The sequence below is a fragment of the Equus przewalskii genome, chromosome 1 (assembly GCF_037783145.1).
Source record: "Equus przewalskii isolate Varuska chromosome 1, EquPr2, whole genome shotgun sequence".
Classification (NCBI taxonomy): Eukaryota; Metazoa; Chordata; class Mammalia; order Perissodactyla; family Equidae; genus Equus; species Equus przewalskii.
In genome coordinates this window covers 110,019,244-110,033,733 of record NC_091831.1, presented here as the reverse complement: position 1 = coordinate 110,033,733, position 14,490 = coordinate 110,019,244, and positions in this window count along the sequence as shown.

Genomic DNA, 14,490 nt, shown 5'->3' with positions numbered 1-14,490 from the left:
TGAAAATTGAAGCAAATCAAATATTCAACTACTTAGGAAAAGCTGTCAATATTAGCAAATACTGACTTACTGGTTAATATAGAACTTGTATTATCTACACACTATTTTATTATTAGGTCATTCAGTCCTCACATCTTGAGAGGCAGGCTCTACTACCACTCCCAAGTTCCAGTTCTGACTCTGAGCTAAACTCCTACCAGAAAGGAAAGGAAGAATCTAAAGAATGACTCATTCTGTCTTGAGTCTTTGCATCAACTATGTTAGGATATATTTTCTCTTTTATGGTAAATACTTCCTATGTGTAGTTTAAGAAATGTTACTCTATCCTAATGTCATGAGGTTATTTTCTTATACTAGGTTCTAGATACCATATTAAACTGTTTTTATATTTTAGGTCTATGATTCACCTGGAATTCTTTTTGTGTGTAATGTGATGTCAAAGATCGGATTTTATTTCCCTCCATGGCTATTCAATGTTAGAACATTTATCGAATATGCCATCTTTCCCCTCCTGATCTTTCTTATAAATTATTTGCTTTTATATGTATGTGCCTATTTTGAGCTCTCTTTTTCTTTTTTCATTTATTTATTCTCTATCTTTGTGTAAATATCACACTGAGAAAGCCAGACCATGTTCTCATTCTTATCCACTCCCCTCCATGGAGGGGGCTCAGCTTGGATGTGTAACCATATATTCCTACTAGAATGAGGAGAAATCCGTAGTGCTCCCAGTAGGCCCCTGTGTTACCTCACCTGTTGCCTGCTACTGAGCTCTGTCCTCAGTAACAAAATCTGTACAGATAGACTTGAAAACCAGTTTTCATCAGAATTACTCATTTTAAAATCCAGAGGTATATTTCAAGGCCCTGGTTTGTACCAGGCTAAATCATACACTATTCCCTCAGCGATCTGTCCCTTTCCTGTCACTGGAAAAGGCTTCCAGGAAACTGCAACCCAGAATGAGTAATTACATTATTAGGGAACACAACTCACATCTCTGAAATCTGAAGAGCTGTTCAGAAGCTACAGCCAGTCTGCTCATGGGCTGTCTGGAAGGCCCCTTATATTTCTAGAACTTTAACTCACCCCTTATCAAGAGTTATTCTTTATTTCCTGGTAAATTATAGGGTCTCACCCCCATATATCTTTGTGAGGATCCCAAAGCCCATGCTGTGATGTGTATAGGGAGGGAGAATCTAGGGTCTGAACATATGTGCATTCACATTGGGCCATATTTTGTTCTGGTTCCACAGAGGAAGGATTGAAACTAGTCCCCAGTGACCCATGAACTTAGTGGAGGAGGAAGGAGCCAGAAAGGGCAGGGCAACTAGACCTTCCCCCTTCCTGATACCCTTCAACTCAGTCTTCTCCATAAACAGTGGAGATTAGGGCATAAGTGCAGAGCTCCCCAGCCACGAGCCAATAAGATTACTCATGTTCTACAAAGCTCCTTCCAACTACAAAAGTGAGAAGTTGGTGTTATTTTCCCATTTCGTGGTTGGCCTTCAGCACCTCCATCCCAGGAAGGGAATCTACACAGTTAAAAGCCCAGATACCTCACACTCTCAGAAAACTCAATTTCACATGGCTTGGACAAGTTGTGGTCAGGTCTCATGCCTATCAAAGCACTTTAATCCTAAACTTTGCCAGCAGGATCTCTGGTGATTAGAGGTGTGGAGGCAGGGGTTTGGTTCACAGAGACCCGCCCACCCAGTTATGTCTATAAGCAAAGCAGGCTGCCTAAGGCACGGTCAGTATAATCTCCTCTTCATAAGGGCACGGATACCACCAAGCTCTTATTTCACCTTTCCTCAAACTCCTTTTTTAAATTCTACATCACCAAGCACCAACGTTCAGAAAATGTCTTTTCCCTCCACACCACAACCAGGGACTCATATTCTACGCTACATCCCAAATCATCACAAATATGTATTTCATTAAATCTGAGAGGTCATTCACTTCAAACGCACCATTGTCTTTTGTAACATTAAGAAAAAACAAGAGCATAGCCAATTAAATAATGACCCAATTCCAAGATGCCACTGATTCAAGAATATTAAAATGAAAAAAAAGAGTTGCATATTAAAATAATAAATATTTCTGAGTAAGGCCACCATTTGGTTAAGTGGAGTGATAAAATTAGAAACCATGGACTCAAAGACTGGGGCAATTAGGGGGAGAAAATTAAGCCTACGACACCTATCCACAACTCTTTTCTGCAGGGAACCAAGGCCAGAGAGCAGTGATCAAGAATGTGTCATAAATAACCAAGAAAAATATCTCCATATGTCTGACCCAGTTCAGAAAGCTGCAAGAGTTTCACAGATAAACACCTGAATGTCAACTATGCCCAAAGGATTCAACTTAAAAAAAGTTCTAGCTTTGGTGCTGAACGTGCTTTTCCATAGTATGTTCAACATCCACACATCTTGTCCACACCCCGTAGTCAAAGAGAAAAGCAGCCTGGAATAAGTGATGGGATGAATGAGAAACTAGTTCATGTTTGGGGTCAGAAGAGCTCCAGAACAGATATACTATCCACACAAACTTCTAGAAACCTCTCCACCACTCAAAGACATTTGTTCCCCTACTACCTCTCATTTCAATACATCTATCAGAATTTATTTTTTCACTCGCCATACACTTTCAATGTGGATCCTCACAGATATACCCAAAACAATACTTGAAAAGTACATTGGACAGGGTATCATTGATCTGAGTGTAGTACCCCGGATTCCCCTACTTGTTTTCTCTCGACAGTGATGGGAGAGAAACTGGAGGGATGAGCTTAAACAGGAGAGGAAAGAAAGATAGTACCCTCCCTACCTCTCTACTCTTCAAGTCAGCCTCAAATAGTACAAACAGAAAGCACAGAAGCAAAGTAGACCCTCCAGTAAGACTCTCGATAGCACAAAAAGCTATCAGTTGTCTCCTCCCCTTCTCAACTGTCTGGACTGGCTCTGTTCTCAGGAAAGGAGTCTATAGAATTATAAATCTATAGAAGAATAAGCCTATAAATGAATCCCAATTGAAAACCCAATTTCAAAGGATCTGAACACTTCAGGATCAAATCAGAAATATGCCTCAGCACTCCCCATCATTTTACAGACACAGCTTCTGGAGTTCGGAGACCCAACATGAGAAATACAAAAAGCACAGACACTTGATAGTAGCCATGAAGAGAGAGGTGCCAGCTGAGGTCCTATTATTTCTCATTCAGTGCTTAGGAAATGTGTAGGCTGCACCGACTCTTAACTTAAGCCCTCTTTACTTTTTAATCTACGACTTGAATTACTATGAGAGATTTTATTATTACCTTCTGATAAGCCCCTCTGATATGAGGACTTATTTGTTACCACAGTAGAGTCTATCCTATCCTGGGTAACAAAATGGTTTAAGAGTTCAGTGGCATTTTGGGAATTAAATGGAGACAAAATGCAGTGAAAATGTACAAAATGGTTGATCATCTTCATTAATTGAGAGAGGTGAATGGTCAGGTAGAGAAAATTTCAAAGAACAAAAGCAAAACCTAGCTTCCCTCCATCTTCCTAAACTTCCCCACATATGGTATGAGCATAGGCACAGTCACCATGGTAACCAGTTGGAGGCAAGATTGAGCTGTGCGCTGAAAAGAGAGAGCAGGAAGAGCCTGTGCCCCCATTAAGTAAAAGCACATCTTGCCTTTTAGAGCTGCACTTTTCCTTTGCTTTTTTTCTCAGGTTTTCATCCACTGATAGCCTATCCCAATGCACTACACAATGCATGAGAATCAACTGGTGAGCTTGGGGAAATATTATTTCTGGGTCCCATCTCCAGAGGTTCTAATTCATTAAGTCTAGGTTGAGTTCCAATAACCTGTTTTAACTCCAAGCTTAGCTGTTGGTCAATTCCTATTCTCCTTTTCCCTTAGTTTCAGACCAGTTCTTTAGCACCCAAACCAAAGGAGGGATGTCGTCCCTCCTAAGCCTCCACAAAGCCTCTCTGAAGCGCAGTCACAATGGGAAGCATAAGTATTGTAGGAAGGGATGATAGATGGTGGAACCACACTGATATTTGGACAGGAGTGTCTCTATACAAAATGTCAAAATAGCACAGAGTGAGGTCTTGGGGCTGTGTTTAAAAGAGAAGGAGTTTCTTTGAGCAGTACGCCAACACAAGGGCACAGGCTCCACATGTTCCACTGTCCACCAGGCTCCAAAGAGGGTGAACAGGTACTATGGAATTCTAGAGGAAAGAGTAGCACCCAATTACTCCATCTCTCCCTAATCCACTGTTGCCAGGATATAGCGATATTGGCCCAGAGAACACAATTCTTAAAAGACAGCCATTTCAAAATGCACACAATCATTAGACCAACATTGAAGTCAGATTTCAAGGTCACATTCCCACCCTGTGGCAAGGAAAGGATTCTGGGGATTAGAAGCCTGAAAGGAAGAAGGTAGCTGACTGGGCACACAGCTCATATTTCTGTATCTGAGACTGTTAGTTCTCTCTACACATAATTCATGAAGCCCGCTTCCACCCCGGACAGTCTCATGTGAAAATCCTACCACAGGTTCACCAAAAGCATTAAATAAGAATCATTCAAATAACTCCTGATTTTTTTTTACTTGACATTTTTACTTGGGCCTCTTAGCTCATTCTCAACCATAACACCTGAGAGTTATATGTAGCCAGAGGTGTTGAGAGCAGAGCATCACGTTTAATGCTGAGCAAGAGTATTGCTGAGATCATGAAATGTCTGGTCTCAATCCAGGGAGCACAAAGGAAAATGCTGCAGGGAGATGTTGACAGAACACTTGTGTGGATGGAGAATAGGGGATAAGAAATGCATTTGATGAATTCCTAGAATCCTAAAAACTCTAAGATAGAATCATGAAGAAATAGCAAAGCTGAACAGACCGATAATAGGTAAGGAAATTGAATCAGTAACCAAAACCTCCCAATAAAGAAAAGCCCAGGACTAGATGACTTCATGGGTAACTTTCACCAAACATTTAAAAAAGAATTATCACCAATCCTTCTCAAACTCTCCAAATATCTGAAGATGAGGGAACACTCCAAAACTCTTTTTACAAGGCTAGCATGGCCCTGATAACAAAGCCAGATAACTACAAGGAAAAAAAACCCATCACAGGCCAATATTCCTGATGAATGTAGCTACAAAAATTCTCAACAAAACAGTAGCAAAGTGAATTGAACAGCACCTTAAAAAGATCATATACTGTGACCATGTAGGATTTACTCCTGGGATGCAACTTGGTTCAACATATGCACATCAGTAAATGTGAAACATCACATTAATAGAATGAAAGATAAATTAAATGATCATCTCACTAGATGCAGGAAAAATATTTGACAAATTAAACATTATTTCATGATAAAGACTCTCAACATGTTGGTATATAATGAACATACCTCAACATAATAAAGGCCATATATGACAAGCCCACAGCTAACATCATGCTTAATAGTGAAAGGTTGAAAGTATTTCCTCTAAGATCAGGAACAAGACAAGGGTGCCAGAGCTCACCACTCCTATTCAACATGTTACTGTAAGTCCTAGCCACAGGAATTAGACAAGAAAAAAAAATAAAAGCAATCCAAATCACAAAAGAAAAAGTAAAATTGTCGCTGCTGGCAGATGACATGATCTTGTATGTGAAAAGTCCTAAAGACTTCACCAAAAATTGCTAGAACTAACAAATTTAGTAAAGTTTCAGGATACAAAATCAAGATGCAAAAATCAAGTGCATTCCTATATACTACAAAGAACTATCTGAAATATAAATAAATAAAACAATTCCATTTACAACAGCATCAAAGAGAGACAATACTCAGCAATAAATTTAACCAAGGGCCCGAAAGACCTATACACTGAATATTATAAGACATTCATGGGAAAAACTGACGAAGACAGAAATAAATAAAAAAGGTGTTCCATTTCCATGGATAAGAAGAGTTAATATTGTTCAAATGTCCATACTACATATAGCAATGAATAGCTTCAATGCAATCCTTATCAAAATTTCAATGGCATTTTTCACAGAAATAAATAAAATAACCCTAAAATTTGTATGGAGTCAGAACAGATCCTGAATCACCAAAGCAATCTTGAGAAAGAACAAAACCAGAGGCATCACACTTCCTTATTTCAAACTATATTACAAAGCAATAGTGATCAAAACACTATAGTACCATCACAAAAACAGATACATATACCAATGCAACAGAACTGAGAGCCCAGAAATAAATCCACATGTATAACATTAACCAATCTTTGATAGGGGAGCCCAGAATACACTATGGGTTAAGGATAATCTCTTTAATAATGAAAACAGTGTTGGGAATACTGGATGTTCACATGAAAAATAATGAAAATGGATCCGTATCTTAAACCATTCATAAAAATTAACTTGAAATGGATTAAAGACTTATATGTAACATCTGAAATCATAAAACTCCTAGAATAAAACATATAGAAAAAGCTCCTTTTCATTGGTCTTGGCAATGATGTTTTTGGATATTCCACCTATAGGACAAGCAACAAAAGCAAAAATCAACAAGTGGCAGTGTATCAAACTAAAAAGCTTCTGCACAACCAAATAAACAATCAACAAAATGAAAAGAAAACATACAAAATGGAAGAAAATATTTGCAACCGATCCATCTGATAAAGGATTAATACTTAAAATACATAAGAAACTCATACAACACAATAGCAAAAAAATCTCAAATAATACAATTAAAAAATGGGAAGAAGACTGAATAGATATTTTTCCTATATGGAAAATGGCATAGATATATGAACAGATTCTCACCATCACTGACCTTCAGAGAAATGCAGATCAAAACCACAGTGAGATAGCACTGCACACTTGTTAGAATGGCTGTAATCAAAGAGACAAGAGATAAAAAGTGGTGGCAAGGATGTGGGGAATAGGGAACTCTAGTACACTGCTGGTGGAACATAAATTGATACAGCTATCATGGAAAACAGTATGGAGTTATCTCTAAAAATTAAAAATAAAACTATCATATTACCTGGCAATCCCATTCCTCAGTATATATCTGCAGGAAATGAAATTGGTATCTCGAAGAGTATTTTCACTCTCGTGTTCATTGTGGCATTATTCACAATAGCAAAGGCATGGAAACAAGCTAAGTGTCCATCAACAGATAAATGGATAAAGAAAATGTGAGATACACACACACATACGTGTGTGCGCACACACAAACAGAGGGATATTACTCAGCCATGAAAAGAAGGAAATCCTGAGATTTTTTATAGCATCATGAAATTTGAGGGCATTATGTTAAGTGAAATCGCTCAGATAAAGACAAATACGGTATGATCTCACTTCTCACTTACATGTAGAATCTAAAAAATAAACCTCATAGAAACAGAGAGTAGAATTGTGGTGGCTAGCAACTGGGTAGTTTTGGGAAATGTTGGTCCAGGGGTACAAATATCCAGTTATAAGACGGACAATTTCTGGAGATGTAATATAAAGCATGCTGACTATAATTAAAGCTGTACTGCATACTTGAAAATTGCTAATAAAGTTGATATTAAATGTTCTCACCACAAATACACAAATTGTAATTACGTGTGGTTATAGGGGTTTTAACTAAACTTATTGTGCTCGTCATTTTACAATATATATGTGTATCAAATCACATTTTACATCTTAAACTTACATAATGTCACTGGTCAATTATAGCTCAATAAAACTTAAAATAAAAAGGAAATCCATCTCAGATGGAAGATTGCTCATATTTCTCAGATCTAGGCAGAAGGTCCTAAGATTCATTTTCCTCTATTTAAATTTCTAGAAAACCAGCATACCTCAATGCTCAACTCATCCCATTTCTTTGGACATTGACTCTTAGGGTAGCACGCATGTCTAAAAGAGGGAACCCATCCAGCCTATAGAAGTCTCATAAACCTGTCCTTATGTCTCAGCAGTGAGTTTGTGGAGGCCACCAAATGGCAGACAAGCCAGCATGGGTTCATTTATGAGAATAGGCAGACTAAAGAATTCCAAAGTAGTGTCTCTCCTGCTCTCCCACATCTGCAATTCTTGCACGTGTTCCTTGCACCAGGAAGAGGACACCAACACCAGGATGATCCTATATGCGCTTCATATACCACAGGCTCTCAGAAAATTCCTCCCACTACTGTGGATTACCTTCAAGGCAATCTTGTATAGCTCTCCCCACCCTCTTGCCCAGACCCCTTGAGGGTGCTTGATACCAGCTTTAGTCTCAGGACCTAAAAGAAACAGCATATTCTCAGAGGCGCTCCTCATTTTAAGGGACCTGTAGTGTTCTTGGTGAAGCCTCTCCTCAGCACAGATGTCTGCTCTACTCTCTTCAAGTGAGTTGTTAACATGATCTGTTCTTTAGGGACCAAATCATCTATGTATCTCAAAATGTTTCCACCCAGGGGTCCCAGTTATAAATTTGTGAAAGTGCTAATTTGGATGTGGCTGCATCACCACACAGCATGTCCTTAGTAGCACAGCGTGTTGTTCCCAACTGCCTGCCTTGAAAACATTTCCAGCATTTAGTAGCCTGGCCTGGGTCATGACGCTGACAGCAACTCTGTTCTGGTAAACTCCCTAAAGACGCTTCACCGCCCCCACCACGAGCTCACGACAGCTACCTAGTTAATCACACGCCTTCGCACAGACGCATTCAGTAGGCAGAGACCCAGCAGGTACAGAGGACAAGCCATCCAGCGAGGAAAGTGCGTAAATCTGAGTAGAGTCACGTTTTAGCCAGTCTCCATGGCAACAGAAAGTAGAAAACAGGCAATCAAGGATAATAAGCCCCGTGGGCGGATGAACCTGTGAGAGCAAGCTAAGCCCCCATCCTTCCTTTTCTCCTTTTTCCACCCCCATCATATCTCTGAAATATAAACAAGCATCAAGCCCCGGTAAAGAGGCCCTTCAGGGCTCCATGATGACTGTTGTTCCTTCATCCTGCCTCCCCCGCTAGCCTGGATGCATCACCTTTCTGCAAAACGCCTCCATTTCAATCTGGTGACTATATGGCCACTTTACCATACCCAATCCCTGAGCCTGACTACCAGGGGCCTCTGAGGGGCAGCAACCTGGACAGTGAGGATGCAGCAAAGAAAAAGTAGAGGCTAGACAGCTGAAAACAAAACAATGCTGCTCTGTCATCACGCTGTTTTTCCTCTCTTTTCCCCAATTGTTTATTTTTTAAAAAAATTCAAACCCACAGGAAAGTTGAAATGATCATAAAGCAAACCTCTGTAATATCTTTACATTAATTCACCAGTTGTTAACTTGGCATGTTAATATTCTATTCATCTATCTATGTATCCATGTGTCTGTGTATCTACGTATCTTTCAATCTATCAACCGTATTTGTTTTACTACTACAAAACTATGCTGATATCATCACATCTAAAAATTAAGACCAATTCAATAATATTTAATATATAGTCCATATTTAAAATGTCTTAATTTGTCCCCCAAATATCTTTTAAAGCTTTTTATTTTTTAGAATCCAGAATTCAAGCAAAGTTCATGCATTGCATTTAGTTGTTCTGTCTCTATTACTCTATCATGACCACCTCATCTCCACCAATGCACACACATACATGCATTTTTCAAAGACAGTGTTTGTTTTTCAAGAGTCCAAGGCAGTTGTAGAATGTTCTACATTCTGGGTTTGTGAGATTTTTTCCCCTCAGGATTAGATTTAGGTTAGGTCACCAGACCACTGGGATGCTGAATTTCATCGCTGCCCCATTGTACAGGCACGTTTTTTCCCTTTGAGACAGATAAGTTATCTATGGGATGATGCTTTAAGACCACATGACTACTCTGGTACCTAAAAGCCTTCCACCTGATGATTATAGCCTTGACAAATTCTCCTGCCTGAATGAATTATTGCATTAAAGGTTGGAAAATGCTAATTTTCTACTTCTGCCACTCCTTCTGTAGTTATTACCCAGCAAAAGAACAAAGAACTCCTCTGTAATAGTCTATCTGTCTATGTACCTATATTTCTGTTATTGTGTGTGTGTGTGTATATATATATGTGTGTATATATATATATATATATATCTGTCTATATGTTTTTACATTGCTCTATACCTTTATTGAAGTAAAATCCAAAAGTTGCATGTATTTAAGATGTACAGATTGGTGAGTATTCACATGTGTATACACTCATGAAACCATCAACATAATCAAGATAACAAACATTTTCATTACCCCTCTAAATTTTTGTGACCCTTTGTAATCTCACTTTCCCGTGTCCAATCCCATCAATGGGCAACATTTGATATACTTTCTTTCACTGTAGATTAGTTTTCATGTTTTGGAATTTTATATACGTGAAATAATACATGTTCTTTTTTATCTGCTTTATTTACTCAGTATAATGATTTTGAGATTCATCTATTATATTGTGTATTTCAATAGGTTGTTCCTTTTGATCCTTATTCTTGCTGTATAGTGTTTCATCATGTTTTACTTCTTTTTAATTTGGAATAATTTCTGATTTATATAACAATTGCAAAGCTAGTACAAAAAACAACCATATACACTACTCCAAGCTTCCTTTAATGTTAACATCTTATATACCATGAAATATTTATCAAAACTAAGACATTGTCCTTTGCCCATTATTTAATCATTTATTTGTTCTTTTTGCTATTGAGCATTTGAGTTCTTATATGTTTTAGATATTAACCCCTTATTGGATATATAATTTGCACATATTTTCTCCCATTCTATAGGTTGCCTCTTCACTCAGTTGATTGCTTCCTCGAAGAAACATACAAGGGCCAAAAGGTGTATGAAAAGTTGCTCAGTATCACTAGCCATCATGGAAATGCAGATCAAATCCACAATGGGACATCACCCTACACCTGTTAGAATGTCTATTACCAAACCAAACAAAGCAAAACAAAACAAGAGATAGCAAGTGCTCATGATAATGTGGAGCAAAGGGAACCCTAGTGTGCCATTTGTAGGAATGTAAATTGGTGCAGCCATTATGAAAAACAGTGTGTAAGGTCCTAAAAAAATAAAAAATGGAACTACTATATGATCCAGCAATCCCACTTCTGGGTATATCTATCCAAAGGAAATGAAATCATTACCTTGAAGAGATATATGCACTCCCATATTCATTGCAACATCAGTCACAATAGCCAAGATATGGAAATAATCTAAGTACCTAGTCACTTATAAACTTTGATTGTCTTAGATACTCTGATTGACAGTCACCTGGATGTTTATGTTAGTTCATTCAAGTTGTCACAAATGGTAGGATTTTCTTCTTCTTTAAGACTAAATAATATTCCACTGTGTGTTTATTTGTTTGCATGTATTTATACAAACACACATACATACACAATGTGATGCTATTCACCCTTAAAAAAGGAAGGCACTCTGCCATATTTGGCCACATGGATGCACCTGGAAGACATTAAAATAAGTGAAATAATTCAGGCACAGAAAGACACTTATTGTATGATTTCACATGTATCCATTCTAACATTCTAACATCTAAAAAAGTGAAACTCATAAAAATAGGGAGAAGAATGGTGGTTTTCAGTGGCTGGGGCATGAGAGAAATGAGAGACACTGGTCAGAGTACAAAGTTTCACCTATGCAGTTATGAGGAAGTTCTTCAGATCTAATGAAAAACATAACATGTATAGTTAATAGTACTGTATTTTATACTTGAAATTTGCTGAGAGACTAGATAAAAAATGTTCTCAACACACACAAAACAATAGTAACTGTGAAGTGATGGATACGCTTATTAGCCTGCTGTAATTTTTTCAGAATGTATATTACATTAAAACATCATGTTGTACACCTTAAATATATGCAATTTTTGATAGTCCTTTTCTTTAAGTTAGAGATTCTTTTTTACTTTCTTTACTTTATTTTTTTGGTGAGGAAGATTGTCCCTGAGCTAACATCTGTGGCAATCTTTCTCTTTTTTTCTATGCAGGGTGCCACCACAGCATGACTTGATGAGCAGAATGTAGGTCCATGCCTGTGATCTGAGCCCATGAACCCTGGGTCGCTGAAGCAGAACATGCAGACTCAACCACTATGCCAGCAGCCTGGCCCTAAATATATGAGATTTTTATTTGTCAATTATGCCACAGTAAACCTGGGGAAAAAATTAAGGCATTAGCATTGGTACAAAGTATTAACTAAACTCAACTTCACAAGTTTTCGCTGTAATACCATCTCATTTTGTTGATCTCTCTTCAGTTTCCTATCCATTCCAGAACTCACAGCCTGGGATATCGGGGTGTTTGTGCACTTTATACTTACATTTGGGATATGCAGAGTTTCACCCAAAGTCTTAGACAAAGGGGTTGTATGTTGATAGGAAAGCAGGTGAACAGAGCAAAATAGTTATTATGGATAGGTGTATCAACCTCAACAAATGTATTTTTCCTGTTTCTGTATTCTGTTCCTGGATACCATGTTGTGTCTAGTCATCATGTCTTCTGAGTCTCCTCCAAACTGTGACCGTTTCTCAGGTTTTTTCTTTGTTTTTCATGGTATTGACACTTTGGAAGATTACTGGTCAGGTATTTTGTAGAGTGTCCTTTTATTTGAGTCTATTCAATGTTCTCTTATAATTAGATTAGAGTTATGAGTTTTGGAGACAAATATTACAGAAATGAAGTGCTCTTGTCATCACAACACAGCAGGGGTTCATGACATCAACATTATCTGTTACTGGTAATCAACTTGGTAACTTGGTCAAGATTTTGTCTGACAGTTTTCTCCATCATATAGTTATTATTTTTCACTTTCCATACTTGTTAGAAGAAAGTTACCAAGCCCACACTCAAAGGAGGAGAATTAATCTCCAGCACCTGGAGAAGGGAATATCTACATTTATATTTTGGAATTCTTCTGTAAAGAAGATTTGTCGGTGTCCTACTATTTATTTGTGTGAGCAATCTTTTATTTTTGAATATAAGTATGGACTCATAGATATTTATTTTACTACTTGGGCTGTAATCTAAAATTATTGTGTTTCTAAAATTGTTCCAGGTTTGCTTGACCATTGGAAGCTTTTTCGGTCTACTCCTGTGTCCCATGACATGTACCCATTATATTTTATTTACTTATTTTATGGTTCCTATAAGACGCTTCAGGCTCACCCTGCATTTTTCCTGCCCCAGCCCTAGAATCACCTGAAGCTGTGGTTCCTTTATTGGGAAATACTATTTGAAAAGTAAGACCTGGGCATTGCATGTGATCATTGTTACTAGAGTGTTGATAGTTCTAGGACGTCTTAGTGGATAGAATCAGAAAATACCATGTATGCCTATTCTTCCCTCAGTTTTGTAAAAAAAAGCTAGTCCCACAAATCTCTTAGCTTTACTTCATGGAATTACATTCACTTGGTCATTTCATATTTTAAACTGGAGACTAAAAGAATTAAATTTCCCTTTCACTCCTTAACCAGAGATAGCATCATTCTACCTCAAAACAAAATCCTCATGGTTACATACCAGGCTCACAAGTAAGTGAAATTGGGCAACTTGCGTGGAGCCAAATAGGAGGGTCTGTGTTGTGAAAAAATTACACCATGGCTGATCTAAGAGGAGTAAATGGTCAGTCAGGTCCTCTAGCTTTTCCACCTTGCCCCCCCCCCAAAGTCTCCCCACATATCCTGTGAGCTGTGAAAACGGCATGTCTGCAATAAAGACACATCACACAGTGCATGGAGTACAGTGTGGAGGCCCTAGGAACCTATCCTGGCTTGCCATGTTGCTCTCTCACCTCATAACCCCAGAGGAGATCTGTGATTACCCCCTATTATTCTCAGGGAAAAAAATGTGAAAAATTGTGGATGCAAACCCCACTTGTCTCTAGACACAGAATATTTTGGATATCTGGATCTTTCCACACGCTTGGCACACACTGTGCCCTCACCATTTCATTCATGCTTTTTACTCCCAAAGGTTTTTGAGACTTGAAAGGCAAGAGAGAGGAATTCTGATAGCAGAAAAGATGGGGCACTTTTTGATATTTATCAGGCAACATTGTTTTCTTCATTTAGTTCTCCTGATGTGCAAATCTAAGACCTTCAGTGTGCGCCTCTGAAACTGCAACTTACTATCCGTTCCAGAGCTTACATCCTGGAATATCAGAGATATTGTGCACTTTATACTTGCATCTAGGATGTGAAGAGCCGCCCCCCCCCAAAGTCCTAGACCAAGGAACTACATGTCAATAGGAAAGCAAGTGAACAGAGCAAGTCAGATATTATAGATAGGTGTATCAACCTCAACAAGCATATGTACAATAGAAAAATTCCCCAGAAACCAAGAGTTTGGGGTGTGCATAGGGAGTGGGGCCAACTGAGGTGGGGAATAAAATAGAAAGACAAACAATCTTACTCTCTCATCCCCATTTTGTTTTCTATGAGAAAGGCACAGGTTGAAATGAGGTAGCTGGA